This window comes from Monodelphis domestica, chromosome 1, assembly GCF_027887165.1.
Source record: "Monodelphis domestica isolate mMonDom1 chromosome 1, mMonDom1.pri, whole genome shotgun sequence".
Lineage (NCBI taxonomy): Eukaryota > Metazoa > Chordata > Mammalia > Didelphimorphia > Didelphidae > Monodelphis > Monodelphis domestica.
The window spans coordinates 142,253,975-142,281,203 of record NC_077227.1 but is presented as its reverse complement, the minus strand read 5'-3'; the positions used below and the strand labels follow the sequence as shown (position 1 = coordinate 142,281,203).

Here is a 27,229-nt window from a genome sequence, read left to right as displayed (position 1 = left end):
CTCTGTTATCATCTCTTTCCCTCACCTCCCGGATATTCGTGATCATGGTTCTGTACAAGGAATTTGTTCACATTGCTCTCAAAAGGAGACACTCCAGATCATTCAACCAGATTAAAGACCAAGTACCTACAAAAAAGAGAAAGAAAAGGAAAGATCACATCTTAGCAGGGCTTGAAGTGGTTTAGGATGAAGTCAATGCCTTTCTAACCCTTTCTTTTTAGAGGTGTCAGAAGCCATCCCACTGCACTTTCATAGTTATTTCAATTAATAATTGTAAAGCATCCCATTTTCTTATTTCTCCAAGGGAAACAACAGAATTAAGCTGAATTCTGCAAACATTTAATGTCTATCTATCTATGTACAGTATGCAAAGACTCTCAGGCAGGTGATTAAACAATTAATGGCAGAAAATAGACTGATAGGAGATAGAAAGATAGGCTAGACTAGATAACAGACCTGGAGCTGAAGGGAGCTTATTGGTCACATAGTCCAGAAGTGTCTGGCTATCAACAACCCACAAAACTCCTTAATGTAGTCAGAACTAGATTAAAATGTCATTTGGAAATATTTTAGCAAAATAAATAAGATAATACAACACTGATAATGTTAAATTGTTGTTTTCTAGGTCATTATGTAACCCACAGGGTCAGGGTAGGGGCAGCTAGGTGACTCAGTGGATTGAGAGCCAGGTCTAGATATAGGAGGTCTTGAATTCAAATCTGGACTCAGACACTTCCTAGCTGTGTGACACTAGGTAAGTCAGTTAACCCTCATTGCCTAGGCCTTACCACTCATCTGCCTTGGAATCAATACACAGTATTGATTCTAAGATGGAAGGTAAGAATTTTTAAAAGAAATATGTAACCCAGGGAGCAGCTTGGTGGCTCAGTGGACTGAGAGCCAGGCCCAGAGATAGGAGGTCCTGGGTTCAAATCTGTCCTCAGACACTTCCTAGCTGTGTGACTCTGGGCAAGTCACTTAACCCCCATTTCTTTGCCCTTACTGCTCTTCTGCCTTAGAACCAATACCTAGTAGAGACTCTAAGTTGGAAGGGAAGAGTTAAAAATGTAACCCATAAAAATTTACTTCTCTTTGAGTTTGACATCATTGATCTAGTCCAACCCCCATTCTTTTACAGATGAGGAAAGGATCAAAGAAGTTCAGTGGCATACCCTAGGTCACACAAATGCTAAATGTTGCTTCCTCTTTGACTTAAAACCACACTAGGATTGCCTGAGTACCAGCTAAAGGTCCCCAACTTCATTATATTCCCCCCCATAAATTCTTTCACTCTGCCCTTTGATGCTGGACCAAACAGAGATTCAAATCCACTATCCCACTTCCTCCCCCCTCCTCATTTCAAGGATCATTTATTGGGTCCTATCAGCTACAATGCTGATGTTAGCTCTGCCTTTGAAACTCTGAAAAGAGCCTTCTATTAACCCAAAGTATATCATGCATTAGATTTGGGTATGGTGGGGGTGACAGTGAGTGTGGGGAGAAGAAATCATTTTGAGAAAGCTTGAAAATCCTTAGTACATAGTAGGAAATAGATCACAAATTATTTCCCATGAAGAATTCCAAATAATGCACCACATTCTATACACTTGGAAATCCAGTGAAAGTTCATTGCAAAGTGTTATTGGTTTGCATAGAGACAAATGTGCTTAACCAAAATGTGCTTAAATATGTTTCTAAGATACAGCACTTGTATCCTTTTAATTTACCTAGGATTTATTCTTTTTAAAAAATCCTTACCTTCCATCTTAGAATAAATACTGTGTACTGGTTCAAAGGTAGAGAAACAGTAAGGGCTAGTCACTGTGGATTAAGTGACTTGCCCAGGGTCACACAGCTAGGAATTATCTGAGGCCACATTTAAACCCAGGACCTCCTGTCTCTAGGCCTGGCTCTCAATCCATTGAGTCACCTAGCTGCCCCCCAGGACTTATTCTTTAGAAACAAAACAGAATAGTTAGAACAGGGCAGAGATAAGTTGTTTCTGTGTTTTAAATAGTTACTCCCCTTCCCTCTCTTTTCCAACTCACCCTTCTGCCAAGTCTCCATTTCAAACACCATGCATGGAGCCTAGGGAACATAGTATGATATTGTCATTTTTCAGTTGTGTCTTCTCTCTTTGTGAACCCATTTTGGGGTTTTTCTTGATAAAGATACTAGTTTGCCATTTCCTTCTCTGACTCATTTTACATGTGAGAAACTGAGGCCAATAGAATTAGATGACTTGCCCAGAGTCATATTGCTAGTAAGTGTGTGAGACCACATTTGAACTCATGAAGATGAGTCTTTCTGTTTCTAAGCCCAGTGCTCTATCCATTGTACCCTTAGTTAGCCAAGTAGTAAGACCTTTATTAACACTCTTTTTTTCTTTCTTCCTTCCTCCATCCTTCTCTTTTTCCTTCCTTCTTTTCTTCCTTCCTTTCTTTTTCCTCCCTCCCTCCCTTCCTTTCTTTTTTCCTCCTTCCCTCTCTCCTTCCCTTCTTTTTTTTTCTCTACTCAACCCAGCCTATTCCAGGCTATTCTGTCTCTCACTTATACTATTCTACTCACAGTCCTCACCTTCAACTCAGAGCACAGAACAATAGCAAAGATGTGGAAGGAAAGGCCGCACCGAGGATTTTGGAATGGAAGAACTATCAAGGAAAAGGAAGAAAGGAAGGTTCTAAGGTCATGATGGAACTAATCTTCTGACTGAAAGAGTGGATAAGGGGAGAAATATTGTCCCTATGGCAAGTCAGTATATATAGTGTCATGGGTAAACATCAGGCTTAGATTTAGGGAACCTGGGATTAGTCTCAACTTTGCCAATAACTAGCTGAGTGACTTTGAGCAAGTCTTCATGCATCCCTTTCTTAACTTAAAGGTCCCTAAGACCATAATTCTCATGAATCCATATTTAACTACTTTGGCCACTAGACTAGAGGTATATTTCTGAATGTCTCAATCATAAAGATCCTGGAATTCCTTCATCTAATAATGAGTTCCCACCTGGAGTCAATCCTGAAACCATCAATGGTTATATCTGAAATATGAATCAAGTTCAAAACACTTGATTTTGAGATGCTCTGATTTCCTAATAGTTCCTCTATATCCATGTCCAAGGGCAAGGGGGGGGGGGGTCTTTGCTCTTCTAAGCCTTATTTCTTCCCCATAACTCAAAGCTTGCACTACTTGGCGACATACGTTATATTTTATTCTGAGTTGGGTGTAACCTTGCATGCAGAAGCTTGGGGTGGAAAGCTGTTTCAGATTTCTCCATTGGGCACCTCGCCACACGTACATGTTGTATTAACTGCCGACAGCTATGCCCATCTAGCTGGCAAGTTGCAAGCCTCACAAACTGTTCAAACCATTTTACAAATGTTCACTTTCGTTCCTGCTTTAGGAAAAATATGTTGATATTGTATGTCCTTTATGTCCAGAAATGTACAAAATCTTTCCTTTCAAAAAACAAAAAAAGCAGTGGAGAAAGGGAAAAGGCAAAATTCATGGAGACTAGATAATCTCAAATCTAGGTTGTTTTAATTTTTAACTGGAGATGCCATTGAATGTTCATTATAACATATCATGGTTATTGAAATGCTGTGTCATGGTCATTGAAAAAGTCATAAACTACAATGGCACTATGGGTTCAAAAGGAACTTTCAGGCTAGAGGTTAGAATGGGCCATTTTCCATACCTAAAAGGGCAAAAAAATTGTGGGTTCAAGTATTCCTCTATTTTCCTTATTGTTTCTTCCACTGCAGACACATCCCATATTCATCCCTAATCCTATGCTTTTACTTGATGCTGTTCCTTATTTTCCCTGTTTAGTATAAGATATAATGCTTATTGTTTGGCTCTCTTTATAGGATTTTAATTGCCCATACTTTATATTTTTGATGAAACAAATTCCATATCACTCAAACTGTTATGAAGACCAAAAATAAAGGAAACCATAAAGGCTCATTCTAGGCATTTAAAGTGAGAATAATGATCCCAAACCCTTCCAACTACTGATGTATCTAAGGTACCCCGTGCCTTGCTCTAAAAGTCTACTTGCTGCCTAGCAAATAGAAAGTCTAAGAGACATGAATGTACAAGGAGGGATCTTCAGAAGACAAATTTGACTTATTCTACAAGGTAAGGGGCAAAAGAAGGCTGCCTTCTTTCTGTCACTATTCCAAAGAAAAGAAATTGTTTCCAGGTCAATCTTGTGACGTTTTAGCTACTATGGGAAGAAAATGTTTTTTCTTCCCTTTACAGCATTATATTTTTCTTTGACTTTAATTTCCATTTCAAGCCACCCTTTTAGAAATACTTTTATAAATGTTTGTAAAACAAAGACACAACTTTCTTCATCTGCTGATTGTTCATAATTATTCCCTAATTTTTTATAAGAGCCTGTTTGGGCTTTCAGTTTTAATTTTAAGGTCCAGAGATGATCATTTCTCATTTTTTAAAATCCCTCTCTTTCTCCCTACTCTTGCCTAATCTTAACCACACCTTTTCCTCAAGTATACCCACTAAATAAGTATTTGTTTAGTGATTTATTGTTTGACTAAAATAGAGTACTGAACAAACATATGCTGATAATATTTTATGGTTCATTTGGAATACTTTCATTTTTTTTGTTTGTTTCTTATATTGGCTTTTTTCCTAGTTGGATTGGCATGATGTGGATAACCTGGGAAAGAAAAGTTGCTAAATTCACGCTAAAAATGAAGGGGAATGGGAGAGAATTGATCAGTGGGATTAAGAGAAAGGAATGTATTTTATAGATGAGAGATGAGAGGTCATTTGTAATACCTTTTTTTCTTACTGATCTAATTTTAACCACACTCTTCATACCCAGTAAGTTCAATGCAGGTACAAAGAAAGACTTCCTAAAGGTTATGTGACTATTGTCACATTCCAGTGATACTACAGGTTCCTTAACTCTGTTAGGAAAGAGACAGAATCAGGAAGATGTATTGTAAGGAAATACAGTGTTCTTGTGAACTCTAGGAGAGGAATTAGTGATAAGGGAAATGAATGCATTAAACATGGTTCCCTTTGTTAGGCTTCACCAATGCTCTACTTCTTAAAATTACTTTGTATTAATTTGAATATGCTTTATATTTACTTACTTGTGTATATGTTGCATCCCTTCAGTGGAATGTAAGCTCTTTGAAGGGAATGATTCTTTTTTCTTTTTTCTTTTTCTTTTTTTTTGTAACTCCATGACATAGCTTGATGCCTTGAATATAGTGGGTACTTAATAAATATATGTAGGATCAAATTGATCTTTGGGTGACTGTATACTGTTGCTGTCCATCCTTCATTTTTGAAGGGGACCAATGCAGTTATATCTTGACTCCCGCATGAATTGGATTTAAGCGAGGCAGAATTGCACAAAATCATTGGCCTCACTCTCTCTTCCAGATCATCAAAGTCCAATGACAAGACAGAGGTCAGGACATCTGGCAGTGGTCTGGGATCTTTGATGTCTGACAAGCTTTAAGAGTTCCACAGTGCCTTCTTCAGCCATCTTTAAGGCCTTTGGAACAAATTGTTCTCATCTACCCATTCTACCAGAAGAAGTCTTTATATCCTTAGAATAGATATCTCACTAACTCACTCATAGTTTGAGGCCTCTTGGTTTCCTTCAACTTGGTTTAGCCCTTCTGTCGAGATGATTTTACTGAGGAATAGCCACAGTGCATGCTATAGTTTCTAGGAGCCACAGGTAAGAGGTGACACCAAACATGGATGAGCAGCCTAAAAAAGGGTTTGGCAAACCTCACACCAGAGGTGCTAGTCCTCCCTGAACACCCTAATGGCATGCCTCTATTTCCACCAAAGACCAGATGACTGTATGGTACAAGCATAGTTGTAAGATTACCTGATTGTATGCAAAAGGAGCAGCCATCCCTGATTAGACAAGGGCGTGGGTCAGATTTGTAAGTTCACTAGACCTTGGGCAGAGCCCAAGACTTTCCTGGGCAGAGGAACTTCCCTTTGGTGGACCAGAAACAAGAAGACTGTTCTTGACTAATCTAGATAAGAGATAATGGCAGAAGTCATGAGGCTAAGGGACCCCTCAATCAATAAATATTCACTAAGCACATATTAAGCACTGGGGATACAAAAGAAGATAAAGACAGTCCCTGTTTCTGGGGAAAAAAAAAAACATGATCTAATTGTAGAGATAATAAATAGATAACTATAGAAAGACTATATGTAGTATAAATGTGAAACAATCAAGAGAGCAAAGCCACTAGAGAATTAAGAAGAGCCAAAGAGTCTTTCTCTAGAAAGTGGGATTTTAGCTGGGCCATGAAGGAAGCCAGGGAAACCAGGAGGCCAAGATAAGGAGGAAAAGAATTCCAAGTATGGGGGACAGCCAGTGAAAATATCCAGACCTGGAGTGTCTGGCCTGAGGGGAGATGGAGTGTCTCATATGAGAAACAGCCAGGATGCTAGTTTCACTGGATCAGAGTACAAGGGAGAAGAAGGGTGTAAAGTGAAAATCCAGAGAGATTTCAGGATAGAGTGTAGGGTTAGATGTCTATAACTCAAGTCTAAGCATATACTTAATTTGAGTCATCCAGTTACCCATTGGGCAGAATATTTCACAGTCTGAATATGTATATTCAGTATGCTTTGGAACTTAATTTTCTCTCATAAATAAAATGCCTCCTAAACTTTTTATGCTTGCTAAGAGGAAGAAGTAGGAGACTGGATATGGAATGTTGGGAGCCACAAGGATTGAATGGCAAAACATGAAACAAAAATGCAAAGATAAAATTTAGTTCAAAATCCAAGTCAAATAATTTCACCAGAACTAGCCAGGGCTTTGAACTAGCAAGAGCAAATAAATTTGGATAGAGATTTTCTCTTTGTGACAGGTTTAGATGTGATCTGTGCCCCCAGGAACAATTGAGCTGCTCAGTGTGTTCTTGTATGCCTGGGTGGCTTTGCCCTCTGGGTATAAACGTGTGGGAAAATCTTTTTTGGGTTTTTCTCTAGGAAGCAAGGCAGCTACGTGCAGCTTGGATGGAAGGTTATCTAGTCATCTAACCATAGCATTTCTAACTATCTAAAGGAACCTTGGAAAAATTTAGCAGATCCTCTGACATAGAGAAGGAAAATGATCTGTTCAAAATGACACAGAGGCAATCAGTTAATCACCCAGCATTATAACTCACCTAATATGTACCAGTCACTGGGCTTAGCACTAGGGATATGAAAATGAAATAAAACACTCTCTTGAAATCTAGAGTCTATTGGAAGAAACAATTTGTATACAGAGAAGTATAAACAAAATAAGTAGAAGATAGGGAGCAGTCATTCCCTTCCACGGAGGATCAAGAAAGGCTTCCTGTAGAAGGTGACACTTGACCTGAATTTTGAATTCAAATCCAGCTTATTCCCAAGCCTGATACTTTTTCTCCTCTCACAATTTTTTCAGAACTTTCCTGAGATGTAGAAATGTCAGCCTTCCAGCTGAAAACTTTGAGCCACTAGATATAAATGGATATCAGAGATAAAGTCATACTGAGGTTTGTTAATGGATTATTGAGGGAGAAAATTTTAAATAAATTATAGGGCATCATCTAGAAATTGTTACATAATTTTATTAGCTATTTTTTATAAAGTACAATTCATAAAAATTAAATATATGTGTTATGTATTTGTTTGTTTTGTTCATGTACTTATTTTTGGTTCCTAGGAATCCCAAAGAACAAAGCTTATGATAATATCCTGCAAAAAAAATCAACATCCCCAAATTCAAAATAAGCTAACTGCTTTTAGCTCCTCCAAAAATTATAAATTAATGGAAACAAATGCCAGTGGCATGATTCTTGACATTTCTATTTTTGCAGACATTGAAGCACCTCGTGACCAATCCTTCACTGTCGTCCCTTAGCTGGGCACTGTCAAGAGACAGGGAACAGCCACATTTCCTTTTCCCAAGTGTCACCTGGAATAATATCACCTGCTGCCTAGATCACTAGTGAATGCAGTAGCCTTCTTAGGAATGAAAAATAAGATGGTTCATTTATTTTTTCTTGCTTTTGTTTAAACATCCTCTGATTTCTAATAGAAAGGAAGTTCAATCTAATACTATTTAATCATCATCTCTCCATTAGCTTCTTAGATTGCCTCCTTAGCAGCTCAGTTTCAGAATAGGTCCTGTTTCCCTACAGGCCACTCTGGAGGAAAGCCTTCTTGAATCAGACTTATCGTTAACTCTCCATCACACATGAGCTAATTATTTGATGGAGAAGATTGTCTCTCTCTCTCTCTCTCCCTCTCTCTCTCTCTCTCTCTCTCTCTCTCTCTCTCTCTCTCTCTCTCTCTCTCTCTCTCTCTCTCTCTCTCTGAATTGTTGGTCATTGCTGCTGGTTCATTGTTTGCTATTCAGCCCATTTCTGCTGTACTCTATATAAGAAAAGCTTGTCCAAATATTTTTCTTGATCTAGTTTTCTGATTCATCGTGTGCAGGAACTGCTGTAATTTCATCTACAGCATGACTCAGACAGAGCTACAGTACATCAGCCTCATAAAAGGAGAGAGCCCCCAAAGTCTGTCCTGGCAGGAAAGTACTGCAAGTCAGCTGCAAATGCTTTTCCCCTGTTGGCATCAGCCAAATGTTTACCCTCGATAAACGTACTCTCCAAATTGACTAGTCTTAGATTAAATCTCTTTTGTCTAGGATGATTAATGGAGGCCTGAAAGAGGCCTGTGCAGAAGGGTGTGAGGTGCACTTTGTACCTTTTCCAAGGTTGTGGGTTTTTTTCTAAATTCATTTGCATCTCATAAATTACATTAATTCCAAAATGAAATACTCCTGCAGCAAGAGACAGGGAGTGTGCTCCACTGAAACTATCCCTCCCACCTCCCCTTACATTGACACAGGGGAAAAAACCAGGGAGAAATTCTGAATTTATTGGAAAATAGGAGGAGGGAAATAACTGAGTGAGTGACCTAGATTCTACATCTTAAGGACAGACAAATAGAGCCCACTTATCTTTTTTAAGGGACATCAGGCGAGTGGAAAGGGGGAGAACAACATTTCAGAATGATACATGGGAGAACTAGGATGCAGACTCTCATGCCATGTGTTTCTTTCATGGGTGAAACAATGATTCCTCATCTAGCAGGGTTTTCTTTTTCCTGAAAATCTACAAAGAAAATAAGTTGTGCTTCTGTTTCAATTTCTATGAAGAGACATAGGGGTGGGCATATTTTCAGACCTGGCACAAAGAGCACCCTAATTTCCAGGCACTAGAAGCTTTGTTTTGTAGTGCTGATGAAACTGAAGACGTGAAAGCCATTATAAATCCACTTGGGTCATTGGACATCAATGAAATGACATGCCTGTCCCTCTCTGCTTGGGATACTCTTCAGACAAATGACTGAATAAACAGGCAAATCTCTCTGTTAGCCCTGAAAATCAACCAACTGGGATTTCCCTGACCAGAACAGGGCTCTGGGCTTCCCCCAGAGAAAGGGACCTTGCCACCTGTTGGCTTAGGTCCTCCAAGCTCTGATCTAGAGGCCAGCTGCTGGAGGGCTCTGTTTGCTCCCAGCTGCTTATGGCTTCTGAGAGTAGGTCAAGGAGGCTCCTTGAGACGAGACAGCTGTCTCTGTATCAAGGATGGGCTGCTGAAACCCCCCACCAGGCAGGGAGACTTCAGGGAGACAACTGGTGGGAGGGAATTGTTAGTCATTGAATATATCAGATAATTTATTAAGATGATATTGGCTTGGCCTACCCATAAACAATGAGTATTCTTCCAATTATTAAGGTCTGGCATTTATTGCTATAAAAACTATTCTGTCCCTCTTTGCTTGGGATGCTCTTCAGATAACTGAGTGAATAAATAGGCAAGTCTCTCCCTGGGCCCTGAATGTCAAGTAGTTGTATTCATATGATCTCTCTGTGCATTTTGGTAAGTAGACTCCTAAGTATTTTATACAAGGAGAGAATTGTTAGGGAGAATTGCTGTAAGGATCACCACAGGTAGCACTGGGGAAGAAGGGAGAGGAGGGAACTATTTTCATTTAAGATTAAGGAATGGGCACTGAGAAGATAGGTCCCATAGTTCTGCCACAAGCAGAGCAGGGGAACTAACATTTAAATCAGCTGCCTCTCCCCCAGAAACAAAACCAGTGGATAAAGCAGAAGCAATACCTTTTATCCTCCACTTTTACATTCTCTGCAGAACTGAGCTATTTTTACAAGAAAAAGGAAAATTGATTTAAGGATCACGCTTGCCTAAATCTCATTTTATCATGATTCCAGAATATTTGGAGGTGACTAAGTGTTTAAGGTCACAATAGCCAGGGCACTTCTTGGACAGAGCACTCCTTACTTTCCAATACAGTTGAAAAGCCTGGTCTTACCCAATAATCCTCCTTCAGAAAATGAGGAGGCAGAAGGCCAATGGCAGAATCTCTCAACTGATGGAAGAAATAGCTCTGAGAGATAAGACTTCAGTGAAATAAATTCTCCAAAGCACTATAAAAATTTAAAAAAAGGCTCTGTAGTAGCTGGTTCTTACAGAAGTGCAACTGCTTCCTCCAAAGTATGGTGTTTTTGCTGGAAAAATATACATTGATGAAAAACAATTTATATTTATGTAGCATTTTGACATTTGCAAAACAAGCTCCTCACAATACAAATAGTATTTCCCTTTAACAGGTGATAATAATAATATCAGAGGTAGAATTCAAACCCAGGTCCCATGGCTTCAAGTTCCCTACTTTCCCAATTATCCTTCATTAACAATTTACAGAAAAGAATATGAATCTGAGGAACTGGAATCATTTTCTTTGCAATTGGGGAATATGAGGATACTTGCCTTGAAAATAAGCTTTTTTTTTAAAATATATTTTATTTGATCATTTCCAAGCATTATTCGTTAAAGGCATAAATCATTTTCTTTTCCTCCCCCCCACCCCCCATAGCCGACGCGTAAGTCCACGAAAATAAGCTTCTTAACTTGGGCAGTTAGATCTTGGCAATAAACTTGGGTTTTTCCTACCTTTCATCTCATCTCTGTACCTCTTCCTTTCAGGATCCAGGAGCCTGACTATCCAAGAGTTTATTTTCTTGAATTTAACATGAAAATCTTAGATAATAAACTCATATGAGGGATCAAGTAGATAGCTCAGTGGATTGACAGCCAGGCTTAGAGACAGGAGGCCCTGGGTTCAAATCTGTCTTCAGATACTTCCTAGCTGTGTGATCCTGGGCAAGTCAACTAACCACCAATGCCTACCCCCTTACTACTCTTCTGCCTTGGAACCAATAAACAGTATTTATTTCTAATATGGAAGATAATTTTTTTAAATTAAAATAAACTTATATAATAAGGCAGGAACTTTGTCTAAGCAGTTCTTGTTGGCAACAAAAAGTAGTGATGTACTTTGGGCTATAGGATTTCGAGCTGTGAGGAACTTTAGAGATTGTTTAATCCAACTTCCTTATTTTATAAAGAAATTGACACTTAGAGAAGTTAAATAATTTGCTCAAGGCAGTGGTTATCTCTGACTTCAAATCCAGTGCAGTTTCTACCACATCACACTTAATAAAACCTTTTTTTTTAGACATTAATGATCCATGAGAAGCATTCTGGTAAAGCCAGAACAATTAAGACTTTACAAAAGACATGCAAATGCATGCTGCCTAACCAAGGAGAGGTCAGCATTTTTTATTTGCTTGCAGCAATATGGATAGCTAGGCAGTGCAGTGTATAGAATAATAGGCCTGGAGGTAGGAAGACTTATCTTCATGGATTCAAATCAGGCTCAGACACTTAATAGATGTGTGAGATACTGGGCAAATCACTTAACCCTATTTGCCTTAGTTTCCCCATCTGTAAAATGAGCTGGAAAAGGAAATGGCAAACCACTCCAGGATCTCTGCCAAGAAGATCCCAAAGGGGGAGATGAAGAGTTAGACACATCTGAATAACAGATAGTGTAGCAGCCTAGACTTGGAAACAGGAGAAACCTGAATTCAAATATTGCCTCTGTAATTGTATGATGTTGGAAATTTTATCTCTGAGCTCCAGTTTATATTACCTACCTCACAGAGAGATCAAAGCACTTTGTAAATGTGAGTAGTTATTATTACATATTATTTAGGGTTGACTAGATTTTGGGTGGTGAAGAGGTAGCCATGAAATGGGGAAAAGAATATAACTCCTGCCCCAGGATTAGATTTATTCCTGAATCATATACTTCTTCTCCATTTCTATTTTAGGGAGAAGAAGAAGAAGAATTTTTTAAAAGGCTATTATTTTTGTGTTGAAGAAAACTGAAGATCCAGAAGGGGAAGGAACTTTTATCAGGTTTAGGTACAGAGCGTAACATTTAAAAATATATAATTTGAGCAATTTAGTGAATGGGGCAAAAGGAAAACCCAACTAATTTAGAATTACCTCCCTTAATTTGGAAGAACATCAAATGTAAACCTTGCAAGTGAATTCAAGGTCAGCTTATGGCATTTCAATCATTAGGCTCTCATAGAATAGCAGGTTAATACAAAAGCAATCTCTGTAGATGAATTACATCCAGAAGTGTTGTGTTAGTCCTTGAAGCTGACATTGATAGGGTTTGGTTATTAGAGTAAGAGTGATGTCTGTTTAATTTTGATAGGGGCTTAATTATTTTGATAAATGCTCTTGCTCTTCATGTTTAACACTTTCATTTCAACTATGTCCAGAAGTGAAATCCTCCCAGAATCTCAGAATCTCAAAGTTGGAGGGAACCTCAGCTCTGCCTGACTATAAACTTACCTCTGCAGCTAGCCCAATAAGTGATTAGCCAACATTTACTTGAAGAACTCCAGGGAGAATAAACTCCCTACATCACAAGGAAACCTTCCATTTTGGAGAAGGTGGCACAGTGCATAGAGCACTAGGCTTGTAATAAAGACTCATTTTCTTGAGTTCAAATCTGGTCTCAGACACTTAGCTATGTGATTGAGACCAAGTCACTTAACTCTATTTGCCTCAGTTTCTTCATATGTAAAATGAGATGTAGAAGGAAATGGAAATCTTTGACAAAGAAGACCTCAAGTGGGTCACAAAGTCAGACCTGACTGAAGAACAGCAAATAATTTGCAAGTTTTTCCTTATATCAGTGCTAAGTCTGCCTCTTTGCAACAATCAGCTATTCATTACTCTTGGTTCTGCCCTCTGATGCCAGGTACAGTGGATCTTTTTAGAATCTGTTTTCTCTGACAAGGAGAAGAATCTTGACAAAAATGGCTAATGGGGAGATGATACTTAAGATAGGCAGGAAGATAATAAGAAAGCACCTACCTCATCAGGTTTAAGTCATCAGACCCAGATGAACTACATCCCAGGGAATTGAAATACCTGGCAGATGTGATTACTGTCAGTGATCTCTGAAAGATCATAGACAATGGGAGATACCCGAGAAGGTTGTCCTGATTTCTAAAAAGGGAAAAGGAAAGGAATCTGAAAACTATAGACTAGTAAGTCTGATTTTGATTCTTGAAAAAATTCTAAAACATCTAATTATAAAGATGGTTAGTGAATGTCTAGAAAAGGAAATGATGATCAGAAAGAGTCAGCATGGTTTCATCAAGAATATATTATACCAGGCTAACATTATGCCACCTGAGATTAAATTCATTTCATTGGCTGCTCTATCATGCTGCTGATTCATGCCAAAGTATGCCCTGGAATGTCTTCCCCCTTCACTTTTGCCTCTGGAATTCCCTGCTCTCCTTCAAGTCTGAGCTCACATCTCATCTTCTACATGAAGCCTTTCCTGGTTCCCCTACCCACACCCTTCCATCCCACCAAGAGTTCCTGGCTTCTGAGATGAAGTTCCATGTACATTGTATATATTTTGTATGTAACATAAATATTTGCATGTTGCCTTCTTCATTAGAATTATTGTTGATATCTACTTTTCCTAAAAGAGAATATAACCTTCAACATTTAAAGTTCTTTATAGCCTGTCCCCATCCTACCAGCCTTATTATACAGGACTCTTCTCCACACATTCCCTAGTCCAACTAAACTGGATGGCTTACTGTTCCTCACACATGCTGCTGCTCCCCCTCCTCACTCCGTGCCTTTGTAGGGGCTGTCCCCCCATCCATGGAATGCTCTCCTTTTTCATGTTTGCCTCTTGGAATCCTGGGTTTCCTTATAGCTTCACCTTAAGTCACCTTCTGAATAAAGACTCCTCAAATTCCTCAAAAAAAAAAAAAAGGATCATCTCTATTCTGTTCTATCTGCATTTTTTATTTTTATTTTTTAATTGAAAAATTTTATTTATTTAACTAATTTAGAATGTTTTTTTATGGTTACATGATTCTTTCCCTTCTCTGCTCTCCCCACCTCACCCCACAGCAGACACACAATTCCACTGGGTTTTACATGTGTCATTGGTCAAGACCTATTTCCATATTATTAATATTTGCACTAGGGTGATCATTTAGAGTCTACATCCCCAATCATATCCCCATTGACCCATGTGACCAAGCAATTGTTTTTCTTCTGTGTTTCTATTCCCACAGTTCTTCCTGCATCTTTTAGATCCATGTATATGTGGCATGCTCCCTTCTTCATGGGAACATAAGTTCCTTGAGGGCAGGAACTGTTTTCACTATTATCTTGATATCTTTAACAGCTTCTTTGGAGTATTGAGTTGAGTACTGAGCTCCACATTTTAGGAAGGATGATGTTTACAGTGTCCAGAGGAAGGTGACCGGAATGCTGAAGGGCCCTGGGTCTTACTTTATGTAGAAACAATACTACATTTGGAAGTAATTATTATAGATGGGAGCAATCCACTTAGCCTGGAGAAAAACTCAGCCCCTAGTCACCAATCACTAACTTCTTGTGGGTATTTCTTCTTCTTGCAGAATGGACCATTACCATGAGATAGATGTGCTAATATTCATCATATCTGGGGGCAGATAGGTGGTACAGTGAATAGAATACCTGGATTATTCTTAAGAAGACCTGAATTCAAACCTGATCTCAGACATTGACTAGCTGTGTGGCCCTGGGCAAGTTACTTAACCTCAGTTTCCTTATCTCTAAAATGAGGATAACAGTAACACCTACCTCCCAAGGTTGTTGAGAGGATCAAATGAGATAATTGCAAAAAGCTTAACAATTCGTGGTACACAGTAAGCACTCTATAAGTGTTAGCTGCTATTATTATTAATGACCAATTTTTTTCATCTGAAAATGAGGATAATAATAGCATCTATCTCCCAGGGTTGTAGGGAGGGTCAGGTGAGGCAATAATTGTAAAGCACTGAACATGATGCCTGTTGGCATTCTATAGAAATGGTAGTTAGCTATTATTATTACCAACATCTACATCAGCTTGACATCAGATCCTTGTAAGTCCTCATCTACTGATAACCTCTCAAATGTGGCCCTCTTTTTCTCCCGCACAAATTATTATTTGCTCTCTCACTTGATCTTACTCATAATTTGTGTTTCAAGCAATAGCATCAGGCAGTTAAAAAAACATTTTGGCCAAATTTCCCTTCTTTTAGACTTATATGCTCTCAGTATGTTGCCTGGGATATGACTTGATCTGGAAAGAGAAGAAATAGTACAATATAGCTATACATCACACAGAACACTAAAATCAGTATTACATAAAAGGTAAATTGTAGAAATTTTTTGCTTTGTAAAAAGATTTATCCAAAGAATTCCTTTAAATATCAAGTGTATATTCCATAGGATTTGACTTCACAAACATTTGATTTACACACAATGAGTTGTTCAGAAATAATCTGAGGTATAGCTGCACAAATGTTTCTCTAGTCCATTTTTATATAGATTACTTTTTTGAAACATTCTCCTGTAGAGAAAAGAAGGGTAAAGGAAAAGAGAAGGTGGGAGGGTGTAGGTAAAAAGGTCAGAGGAGTGGAGAGAGAAGACAGAATACAAATGCTCTGAACTTTAAAGGAAGCGTTCTTCTTCCCTCCGAGGTCACCCTGGCCCATCATGTGAATCTTACTTCTCTCCACAGCTGCATTGCATTCAGCTCATGGCATCCTCAGAAGCGCCCTAATAAATGCATATCAGAAAAGCATTCTGCCCATAGGGACCAATTTCTTTTTCCGTCACCTGTGGCTTCTCAACACAAAATTAAAGGAAGAAGCAGGTAATTGCAGCTTCCAGAGTTCCATTGCTGCCAGGGGACCCTGAGTCCAGGCAACTTCTTCCCCTTTGTCACTTCCATGGCTGTGAGGAGTACTTGCCACTCATTGCTCCAGTTATTCATTAAAGAGTGGATCCACCCCCAGCATTGATTCCAATAGGGGGACATTATTCAGAATGTACTGGTGTATTCAGTACTTGGACAGAATAATAATCTCTCCCAAGATCCCTGAGATTGTATTCCTCCCCCCCCCACTCTCCCCCCTAACAAGAATGCTTCTTGTACCAAAGGATGGAAGAAACTTCAGGCCTTCTGCTCCTTAGAATTGGAAAAAAGTCAGAACACATGCCTGTAGATGTATGAGCAGATATTAGCTAACTATTATATAGTACTTTAAGGTTTACAAAGTGATTTGCACAGAGCATCTCATTTCAACTTCATGACCACCCTAGAAGGCAGGTTCTATTGTTTTCCCATTTTATAGATGAGGAAACTGATGCTGAAATCCCTCATCCCCAACATTAAATGACTTACACTGGTCCATATAGTTAGTAAAAGTCTTAGGTGTGATTCCCACTCAGGTCTTCTAACTCCTTTTATAGACTTGAAGTTGAGATCCCACATTCTTTTCTACTTTAAGCTAAATAGTATATACCAAGATGTTAAGCAAACTGCTGTGGTTCCCACATACCCACTGAATAAAAGCACAATGTAACTGAGAAATATTTTTAAAATTAATAAAACTACAATAAAATGTATGTAGTATCACATTTTAAAATCAAATGAATGTTCTACTCTTAGGGATCTTTTTCAATTGATTAGTGGCCTCCATTTCTATTTGAGTTTGACTCTACTCAGGTTTAGTTATACATCTTAAAATGTTCTTCCAAACCCATAGCTATAACTGGCAAAATGTTCATTTGGGATAAGGCGTATGGTAGGGAGAAGAGAGAGGAGACTCATATGGTGGGGAGACCAAAGTCCAAGTGGGGAGACCAAAGAAAGAATAGACATGTTACTGCTGGGTAGGAGAGCATGGGCATCAGTAGATTAGGCAAGTGTATGGCCAGCAGAGAAGGTATGGATGAAGCTGGACATGGCCACCATTGCTATCAGCATACTGGGGAAGACAGGAAAGAAATCTTCTCCAGGAAGGTGCTTTCAGCATCTTCTAACTCTTCTTCCCCTTGGCAAAATCCCTGCTGCCCCAATCTAATTATTTCTCTGCCTAAATCTAAATTGTATTTCCTTCCTTTTACCTTACTCACAAGAATCAGACTTCCTTATCCCTCATCCTCTTTGGAATGCTAGTTAACCTTTTGCCAACGTCAGGTTCCCTCATGAGAATCACTCTGGCCTGGTCACCATATAGAGCATCATCTTTGATAAGTTCTCTCAGCCCCAAGTGACCGATGGCCCCGATGGCCACCTAAGCCTGTCAGCCAAGTGTTATGAAAGGAACACCACCATGACAGCAGAGCCCTGAATCACAAGACACAAAGGAGCCACCTCGGCTCTGGCATCAGGCAAGGAAATGCCACATTCGAATCAAAAGCATGATTTGGGGCTGGGAGCCTAGTTCTAGGAAAACAAATGCTTGCAAATCAGACTTCTGTGTTCTATTTGGCTAAGTATCTGTTACCAGAGAAAACAAACTCCTCTGAGTGGATGTCTCTAAGCAGGTTTATCTCCTTCTGGAGGAGGAATAATCAACAGACATAAAGTGGCAGAGGAGGGGCGCCATGTGCTACCAGCCCCAGCCAAGCTGAAAGAGGACTGAGCAGCCAGCCAGCCCTCAGCTCCACAGGAGGACTCCATTCTCACCTCCCCGGCTGGCCCCACGCAGTGGGAGAGGACCCCCACGCAATCCCATCTCAGGTTTGGAGCATTTCTGTCCTAATTAGTTGCGGTGCCAGGTACCATTGGAGTTGCCTGGCAGAGAGTTTGGAAGCAAAGCTGAGAACAGATGCAGAACACAAGGAAGAAGAACTGAGGGGATTTGCTGGGTCCAACAGTATGATGCTGTGTTGAGAAAGGGGGTTTGTTTAAAGGAAATAAAAGATTTCTAACTGCCACCCCCAGCCCCAGCAAGCAAAGACATCTCTGACTGTTAGAATCAGACAAATTAAATCAAACACAGGCTTAGCACTTCTGAGGCATGATGACATGAAAGATGCTTTGATACCACAATTTCTGACCTTTTTGTATGAAGTTTCTCCAGGGTGAAATGCATTCTTCATCTCTACTGATTGCAACTGTTAAAGAAGAGAAACATTGCCCAGCCCAGAGAGGATCCCTTAATCCTGAGGGAAACAGGTGGATGTTCTCACAGAGATGGGACCAGGCAGGAGCTCATTAGAATGGCTTTTTAAAAGCCTCAGACTCCCTAACTATCTCCAGATACAATTGCCTCTCCACTTTCTCCCAAGTCATTCTTCCATCCTTGAAGTATACTTGGCCTAACTCTGAAAGGTCTACCAGTCAGTCAACTTGCAGTAATCTACATGATCTGCCCATACAACAGATGATTCTAATAAACCCAGGCTCCAGCCTTCTGCTATTCTGCAAGAAGACAGTCTGGTTGGGCAGCTGCTGCCTGGGAGATGAGGTTCCAACCAAGAGGGATTTGACAGGGGTACAGAACAGGGAGAGGCTGTGAATGAGAATATGGACAAGTGCATGGTTAGGGAGAGAGCATGACTATCAGGAAGTCCTGGATTTTCTGTGCCACTGGTGGAGGACTCTACTAGCACATACAACAGAGATGACTTGGGGTCATTCTTTCCTGAGTGTCTTGGAGGAGTAGGCAATTTCTGCTATTCTTAGCTCTGTAAAATGAAGGAATGGTTGATTAGCAGGCAGCCAGAATTTGCTTGGGAGCAGAGGCATCCCTCTTGTTCCTGACTTCTTGAGGTCAGGAAGCCCTGAGTTCAAAACCATGCTAGCTGTGTGACTCTGGGCAAGTCACTTCATCTCTGTTCATCTCTGTTTCCTTATCTATAAAATGATAATAGTGGTTCCTACTTTGCAGAGTTGTTGTGAGGATCAGCTGAGAAAACATTTGTAAAAAGCACTTAGCACAGTGCCTGGCACGTAGTAAAGTGCTATATAAACATTGATTCCCTCCCCTTCCCCCATTGATGACTAGACTATAATGGGGTATTAAATGAGACTGAGGGAGAAACAATAGCTGGAGAAGGAAATGGCAAACCACTCCAGTTATCTTTGCCAAGAAAACCCCAAATGGGGTCACAAAGAGGCAGACATGACTGAGAAAATGACTGAACAACAACAGAGACCCAGTATTTGGACGTTCTGCTCTTGACTACACGACTAAGACTTTTTCTATGACCTGAGATATCCCCTCTCCCACCTAAAATAGTTTCTCCACTTGATTCTGCTCCCCTCCTCTCCCCACAAGTTCTCACTCTCTTCAGAAGCCAAGTCAAGTTTCATATCCGGAGGGCTCTGACCCTTTTATGAAAGATGGTAAAGAGTATGAGGCTGGGTCATAGATCTAAAGTGGGAAGTCCTCTAGTCTAAACCTTTTATTTTGTAGATAGAGCAATTGAAACTTAAGGAAGATAAGTGACTTGTTCAAGGTCACACAGATGGTAAACATCAGAGGCAGGTTTTGACTTCAGATCCTCTGCTCCGTGGTACAGAGGATAGAGTGCCAGGCCTGAGGTCAAAAAGAACTGAATTCATATCAGTCTTGGACACCTACTAGCTGTGGGACCCTGAGCAATCCACTTAACCACTGCTTGCCTCAGTTTCCTCATATGTAAAATGGTGATAATAATATGAATAACCCTACTTCAAAGAGTTGTGGTGAGGATAAAATAAGATAGTAATTGTAAAACACTTAATATTGTGCCTGGCACAATTTTTTCACTGTCATTTTTCAGTCGTGTCTGCTTCTCTGTGATCTCATCAGAGGTTTTCTTGGCAAAGATACTGGATTGAGAAACCATTTCCTTCTCCAACTCTTTTTAGAGATGAGGAACGGAGGCAAACAGGGTGAAGTGACTTGCCCAGGATCACACAAGTCTAGTGTCTGAAGCCAGATCTGAACTCACAAAATTGAGTCTTTCTAACTTCAGGCCAACATTCTAGCCACATTAAAAGTGTTAGCCACTATTACTACTACTATTGTTATTATTTTACATAATTATAATTGTAGTATATAATAATATATGAGGTATAATAATATAATAATAAAAAAATAATAATAATATGAGGTAGCTCATGGTTCAATGGACGGTATGCTGGGTCTGGAGTCAGGAAAACCCAAGTCCAAATCCAGCCTCAGATACTTACTGGCTGCAACCTGGTGCAAGCCACTTAACCTCTCTGTTTGCTTTACCCACTAGAGAAGAAAATGGCACACTGCTCCATTATCTTTGCCAAGAAAATCCCATGGATAGTATGGTCCATGAGACTACAAAGACCCATCAGACACAAGTGAACAACAAAAAATCACATCTCTAAGCTGAGTGATCCAGGCAAGTTGATTTAGCCCTTGAACCTCAGTTTCTGTGAAAAGGAGAATCAATAATGATTCTGTAGTACTTTGAAAAGTAGCAAGGACTCTATGGACCGAATAATAGCTCTTCTTCCCAGTTTCTTTCTCCCTTTTATATACTCTGTACCCTTTTATTACTTTTAAGCAATTGTTTCTATTCTTCCCAGTTTCCTTCTCCCTTTTATATACTCTGTACCCTTTTATTACTTTTAAGCAATAGTTTCTATTCCTCTGCATCTCTGTCTAAACCAAACAGCAAGAATATCCCTCCACATACCCAGAGGGCCCTCAAGAAACACTTTTGCCTGCCTGCCTGCCTGACCTTGGTTGGGCCAGTCACTTGGTTTTTCTGTGTCAGCATTTCCTCTCCTGTAAAGTGGAGATAATACTATTAACTGAACTCATAAGGGGTCTGTGCAGGAAAACGAACAAAGGCGAAGCTCTTGGCAAATCTAAACAACTCTAAATGCTAAATAATCAAAATGTATTCCCGTTTGCCCCCATCCTCTACCTCCCCTTCAAAACCAGAAGCTGGAGGGGAATGAAAATGATCAAAGGAGGAACAGGGACAGAACTTGGGGCTTGAGGGGGACGAGGGGGATGGGAGTAGGAGTGGTCCATGCTTGCAGCAGCACATTGAGCATTGCTCCGGGTGCAAGGAAACGGGTGTGAAGTTGATATGGGTAACCACAGTAGCAAACAACCCCCTCAAGTTTCACACACTGTAGGGAAATGTATTTGGGGACATTAGTAAGCCCCGTCTCTGGAGGTCTTTGTCACACCTTCCTTTCCACCACCAACCCCCAAAGAAAATTCACCAAGGTTTCACGCGGCCAAAAAATGTTTCACAAGTGCAATGTAAATCCACTTTGGCCATTGATACTTTTCTCATACCTCCCGGTCTTGTCTCGAAAATGGCCCCTCAGCCTTCAGCCAGTGTCTGTCAGGAGAGGAAGGAAGAGAGAAAAGGTTAACATAGCGAAAGGGCCATGGAAAAATCAAAGTGTCCCATAGCTCTGAGGGAAAAGCCAAGAATGATTAGATTCAACTCATTTAGGTGCAAGGAGGGCCGCAAAGAGCACAGGACTTCTGAGAGCAGGAATGTAGGTCACCTATGATCAGAGCCCCTCAGCAGGCACATTCTCAGCTAAGGGAACTGAACATTTGTCACAGGGATAATTCACCATCACAGGAGAACAGTTTAAAATGTTGGGTGGGGAGGGTTTTTTTTTAAGTTAACTTCTTCCAATCCTCCTCATTAAAACATCTTTTCAGATAACAAGCACCTCCCTTCCTCATGTGAGTACACTTTGCAAAGATGATTTTTAAATGCAAGGGCTCCCAGGAGCCAGTCCCGGGGTTTTCCAAGTGTGTCACTGGGCACATATAACCCTTCTGCATTTCCAGATGCTGACAGGTTCCCTTTAACTTGCTGGAACTTCTCAGCAAATTTGGTGTTTGGTTTGAAGTTACAGAGAGGATTAAAAGCACAGGAAAATGCAAAAGAGGCTAAAGGAGTTGGGGTTGTTGATCCTGGAGAAAAGAAGGCTCAGGCATGGCTTGTGCTATCTTCAAATACATGAAGAATTTTTTTAATTTGGGGTACTCTGATCAGCTGTTCCCCATGTTTGTGGAAGACTGAGCCAGAGGAAACAGGCTCAGATTAAAACAGGAGAGGTTGATATTGGACAAAAGACAGAATTTCCTGTCTTTTATCAATGTGAGAAAACTCTGCAGTGGATTGCATAGGGAATTGCAGAACCTCCATTCCTGGAGGTTATATAAAATGAGAACCATCTGACCTGGATGGTATGAATGCCTAAAGGCCTAAACTAGAAGTTTTTAACCTTTATTTATTTTATTTATTTATTTATTTATTTATTTTGGTATTGAGACTACTTTGGCCATCTGGGGATGTCTACAGATCCATTCTCTGAGTAATGCTTTTAAATTTATAAAATAAAATACCTAGGAGAACAAAAGAAATCAATTATATTAACATAGAATTATCAAAATATATTTTGTTATTCAATCCTTGTGCCCCATTTAGGGTTTTCTTGGCAAAGATACTAGAGAGGTTCATGGTTACTTTCTCCAGCTCATTTTAAAGACAAGGAAACTGAGGAAAACAGGGTTAAGAGACTTGCCTAGCTAGAAAGTATCTGAGATGGGATTTGAACCCAGGACTTCTTAACCCCAGGCCCAGCACTCAGTGGAGAACACTATATGACCTAGCTATCCACAGAACTCAGATTAAGATGTTTTGGGTGTAGATAGAAGTTTAACGTTCTGTGGCACTTTAATATCCTTAAGGATAGAATGGTTCTATGATGTGAAGACTTAAGAAAGAGGGACTTCCCCAAAAGAGTAGAAGGGTGATATAAATGCTTCTTTTTTTATCTTTTGATTCCCAACAAAGAGGCTTAAACTTGAATAGCCTAGGGCCTGTCGATCTTTCCTTGGAAAGAGGAGAAGGTTATGTTCACACGGAGCTTTGGCAGGTCTCAGGTGTAGTCAACCAATAATCTGGATTTTCTTGACCTGGAGCTATAAGAGGTGGTGGTGGTTAGGAGCTCATTTTTGGTTATCGACCAACTTGGAGATATAACCTGTATCTCTCAGGACTCTCTGATGAGGAAATTCCTCCTGCCAATCAGGCCAGCATCATTTTTTGTAACTTTTACTCTTAAAAATCTGCCCGGAGCCCTGATAGGGCCAGTGACTTATCCTGGGTCACACAGCCATTACGTGATGGAGATGGGGGACCTGAACCGGTCTTCCTATCCCTAAGACAAGTTCCCAAGTACCATACTGTCACTAGCTGAAAACATCCCTTCATTTTGCTATTCCTTTCTTTAGTAATACTATGATTCTCCTCCCTCTCTCCCCCTCCTCCTTTAAATGTTTCAAAACGACATATTTGAATGATTTGAGTCCCTCAAGAGATCAAAGCAGGACAAATGTTCAACTGCAGTTTGAGGGGGCCCATTCCTGCAACCAGGCATTCAACAGAGACATCCATTTGGGAGTTCTGACAGGCCTGTCAAACCTACAGAGATTCACACAACAACTGTAGGAGTAACAGGTGTGAAGAACAGCAGGAAGTCAGTTTTGTGGTTGGCAGCCCCCAAAGGCCACATTCTGTAGAGCTGGCAGGATGAGGGGGTGAGTGTGGGGGCTAACCTGAGGTTAAGCAAAACAGACAGGAGGAAAAAGTTATGGAAAGGAAATGTGGCAGGTACCATCATCTCAAGCCCATCCTGTGGGCTCTCACGATGCTTTGTTCTGTATCCTAGACAACACTCCAAAGGTTTGGTTCTTTCTCCCTTCTACCACATGCTTTAAAGATGTGAAACTATATTGATCCTGGTGGAAAAGGAGCTGAGAACAGCCCTGAGGAGCTGTTGGAGAGAAGGAGGACCTCAAGGTGGATCAGACAGCCACCAAGAGAGGGGTGAGCTGTCAGAAGAAAAACTGGATTTCAGTTTTAGGAGACCCCACCTCCTTTTGAGGTGCCACCAGGTAGTGATTAAAGTTAGCATGCTAGTGGAAACTTCCCTCAAGGGGGAGGAAAAAGTGACACCCCACTACCTTGACAAATGGCAACATCAGTCCTGTCCTTGGGTAGAGACTGTTAACTATAACTTCCTTTATGCCAATTACTACCTACTCAACCCTGGGCAAGTCTGGACCACTCTGAACTTCACTTCTCCTCATCTGTAAAATGAGGCAGCTGGACTAGACATCCTCGTTGTTTTCAGACTCTAGGATTCAACAATGTGGGGCAGAGCAGGTGGGAAGGGTGGGTGGTGGGTCTAATAAATCCTGATGGATGCTTGACAAATGAACACAAAGAAAATCAAGCCACTCCGGGTTTTTGGCAGAAGAGCAATGTGTTTCTCCCTATTTATGTCCCGACCGAGTCATCAATCCAAAGCTGCTGCCCTTCCATTGCCCTGTTGCCTCCCAGGGTTAAAAGGGGTCTTTTAAGGACGTTGAACAGTGGAGATATTACTTTCCCAAAGACACCCAAGCAGGTTCTGCTCGCTGCCTCAAAGGGGCTGTGATAGTTAGTGGCACACGCTCATGAGCTTAGTTTACCTGGGAGGTGGCAGGTAATGACAGCTTTTCTCCAAACCAGATGGGTAGAAGCCTGGGGCACACAGACAAACAAGATAGTGCCAAGCACCACTTGTAAGATCCTAATAACACTTTGTATTTTAATAGCCCTTTTCTCCCCAGGGCTTCAAGAACTTTTACAGACATGATCTCATTAATCTCTCATCCCGGGTGAGGTCGGTAGATGGCCAGTGGCATGATTTCCATTTTCACTGTGGGAGGGAAAAGAACAACTGAGATGTAAAGAGACTCATCAGCCTCAGCAGAAAGGGGTTCAGACCCCACACCTAAAGCGGGACTCTAAAAATAATTAAAAGAACGAAGGCTAAGGTGAAAAGATTAGTCGTTAATATTTTTTTTTTTAAATATATTTTATTTGGTCATTTCCAAGCATTATTCGTTAAAGACATAGATCATTTTCTTTTCCTCCCCCCCCCAACCCCCCATAGCCGACGCGTAAGTCCACTGGGCATTAGATGTTTTCTTGATTTGAACCCATTGCTTTGTTGATAGTATTTGCATTAGAGTGTTCATTTAGAGTCTATCCTCTGTCATGTCCCCTCAATCTTTGTATTCAGGCAGTTGCTTTTTCTCGGTGTTTCCACTCCCATAGTTTATCCTTTGCTTATGAATGGTGTTTTTTTCTCCTGGGTCCCTGCAAGTTGTTCAGGGACCTTACACCACCGATTAGTCGTTAATATTAGGCATTAATGAGAGTAAGTGGAAAGATTGGGCATAAGCTTCTGCAGCATTACCTGCTGGAATACAAATTTAAGGTTTCTATCACTCTGAGATCCACTTTGCTCATTCTGGCCAGCTTGCCTTTGCTCTGTTTCCTCTACCTGGAATGAACTTCTCCTTCCTCCTGGCTGAATCCAGGAAGCTGAAACGCTTATTACATGGCTAAAAGATGACAGCATTACTAAATGCTAAAACCTGGATTTCCTGTTTCCTAGTGCAGTGCTCTTTCCATTACATTTTGTTGGTTATATGTTTGGTCTCTTTATACAACGTGTCTCAAAAGTCTTGGTGGAACCTGGAGTTTTAATAGCTTATATATTTGCTTTAGCAGCTAAATGGTGCAGTGGATAAAGTCCAGACCTGAAGTCAGGAAGACCTGAGTTCAAATCTGAACTCAGACACCTACTGGCTGTGTAACTCTAGGAAAGTTAAATCTGTTTTTTCTCTGTTTCCTCATTTATAAAATGAGCTTGAGAAGAAAATGGCAAGCCATTCCAGTGTCTTTAATAAGAATCCCCCAAATGTGGGCAGGAAGGATCAGACATGACCAAAAATTTTGTTTTGGTAGCTTCAAATTGCACTAAGACTTCTGGGAAACACTGTCTTGTAAGCTCCAACTAGGCAGAGGCCATGTCTGACACTTCTTTGTATCCTCCAGAGAATCTAACATAGAACCTGGCACACCATGGATACTTAATAGATGCTCATGGAGCCATTTCCTCTTTTGCCCACCCTACATCTCCACCCTCTACTCTTATAGCAAATGATACCTCCAGTTTTTGGATAGAGGCTATTAAATACAAACTCCCTTTGTCACCTTCCCTCATCCCTCAAAACTTCTCTCACTCATCACCCATTCCATCCTTTTTTTCTCTGGCCACAGAAGAAGTATATCCCTGTTGCTCACTAAAGTAAATTCCTCTCTTGGTACTTAAAAAAACCAACCCTCTTTCGATCATGAACTTAACAATCATCAACAAACATGACCATTTCAGCATACAGAGAAAAAAAAAGAGTATTATATGTGAAACCACAGATTTAGATTACATAGTTTGCTCTTTTAAAGGGTATGTTATGCTTAATATGGTAAAAAAGTCATCTAGTTTGTGTCCCCATTCTGAACTTCTGGTTTCATTCTGTGTATTTTACAGATGCTTTATTGATGCTTTTTTCTTTTTTAGGTCTTATTTATCACTACCCACTAACTGACCTCCCCCACAGACACCTTTCTTTGCAACAAATAAATCAACACACAGGCCACATCTGAAATATATGTCTCATTCTGTACCTTTTGTAGGCATTTTCCTGCCAAGAGTAGGTAGCAAGTTTCATCATCAGCCATCAGAAGTTATGATTAGACACTGACTAGTAATGGATCTGAGTTCTGTCCTCTCTCAACGTTATTTCTCTCTGTATTATTGTGATCTTCATGTAAATCTGATTCTTCTCATTTCATTCAGTACTAGTCCATGCAAGTCTTCCCATGTCTCTCTGACTCAGGCATATTCATCACTCCTTATGACACAATAATATTCCATTACATTCATACTCCCCATTTGTTTTTGCTATTCTTCAATTGGTTGTCACATATTTTGTTTCCAACTCTGCTTCAATGAAAGGAGCTGATGCAAATTCTTCTACATATTTGAGTCCTTTTCATCTGTCTTTGACATCTTTGGAAAT

The 27,229-nt window shown here is 40.2% G+C and overlaps 1 long non-coding RNA gene across 1 annotated transcript; it reads right to left on the bottom strand.

The window, feature by feature from the left end:
- LOC103092073 (uncharacterized) lies at positions 1–27,229 on the bottom strand. The gene is made up of 3 exons (XR_460546.2): positions 26,835–27,229; positions 21,581–21,626; positions 1–126 (listed from the first exon to the last, which is right to left on the bottom strand). It is a non-coding gene; the product is annotated as an uncharacterized LOC103092073 (long non-coding RNA).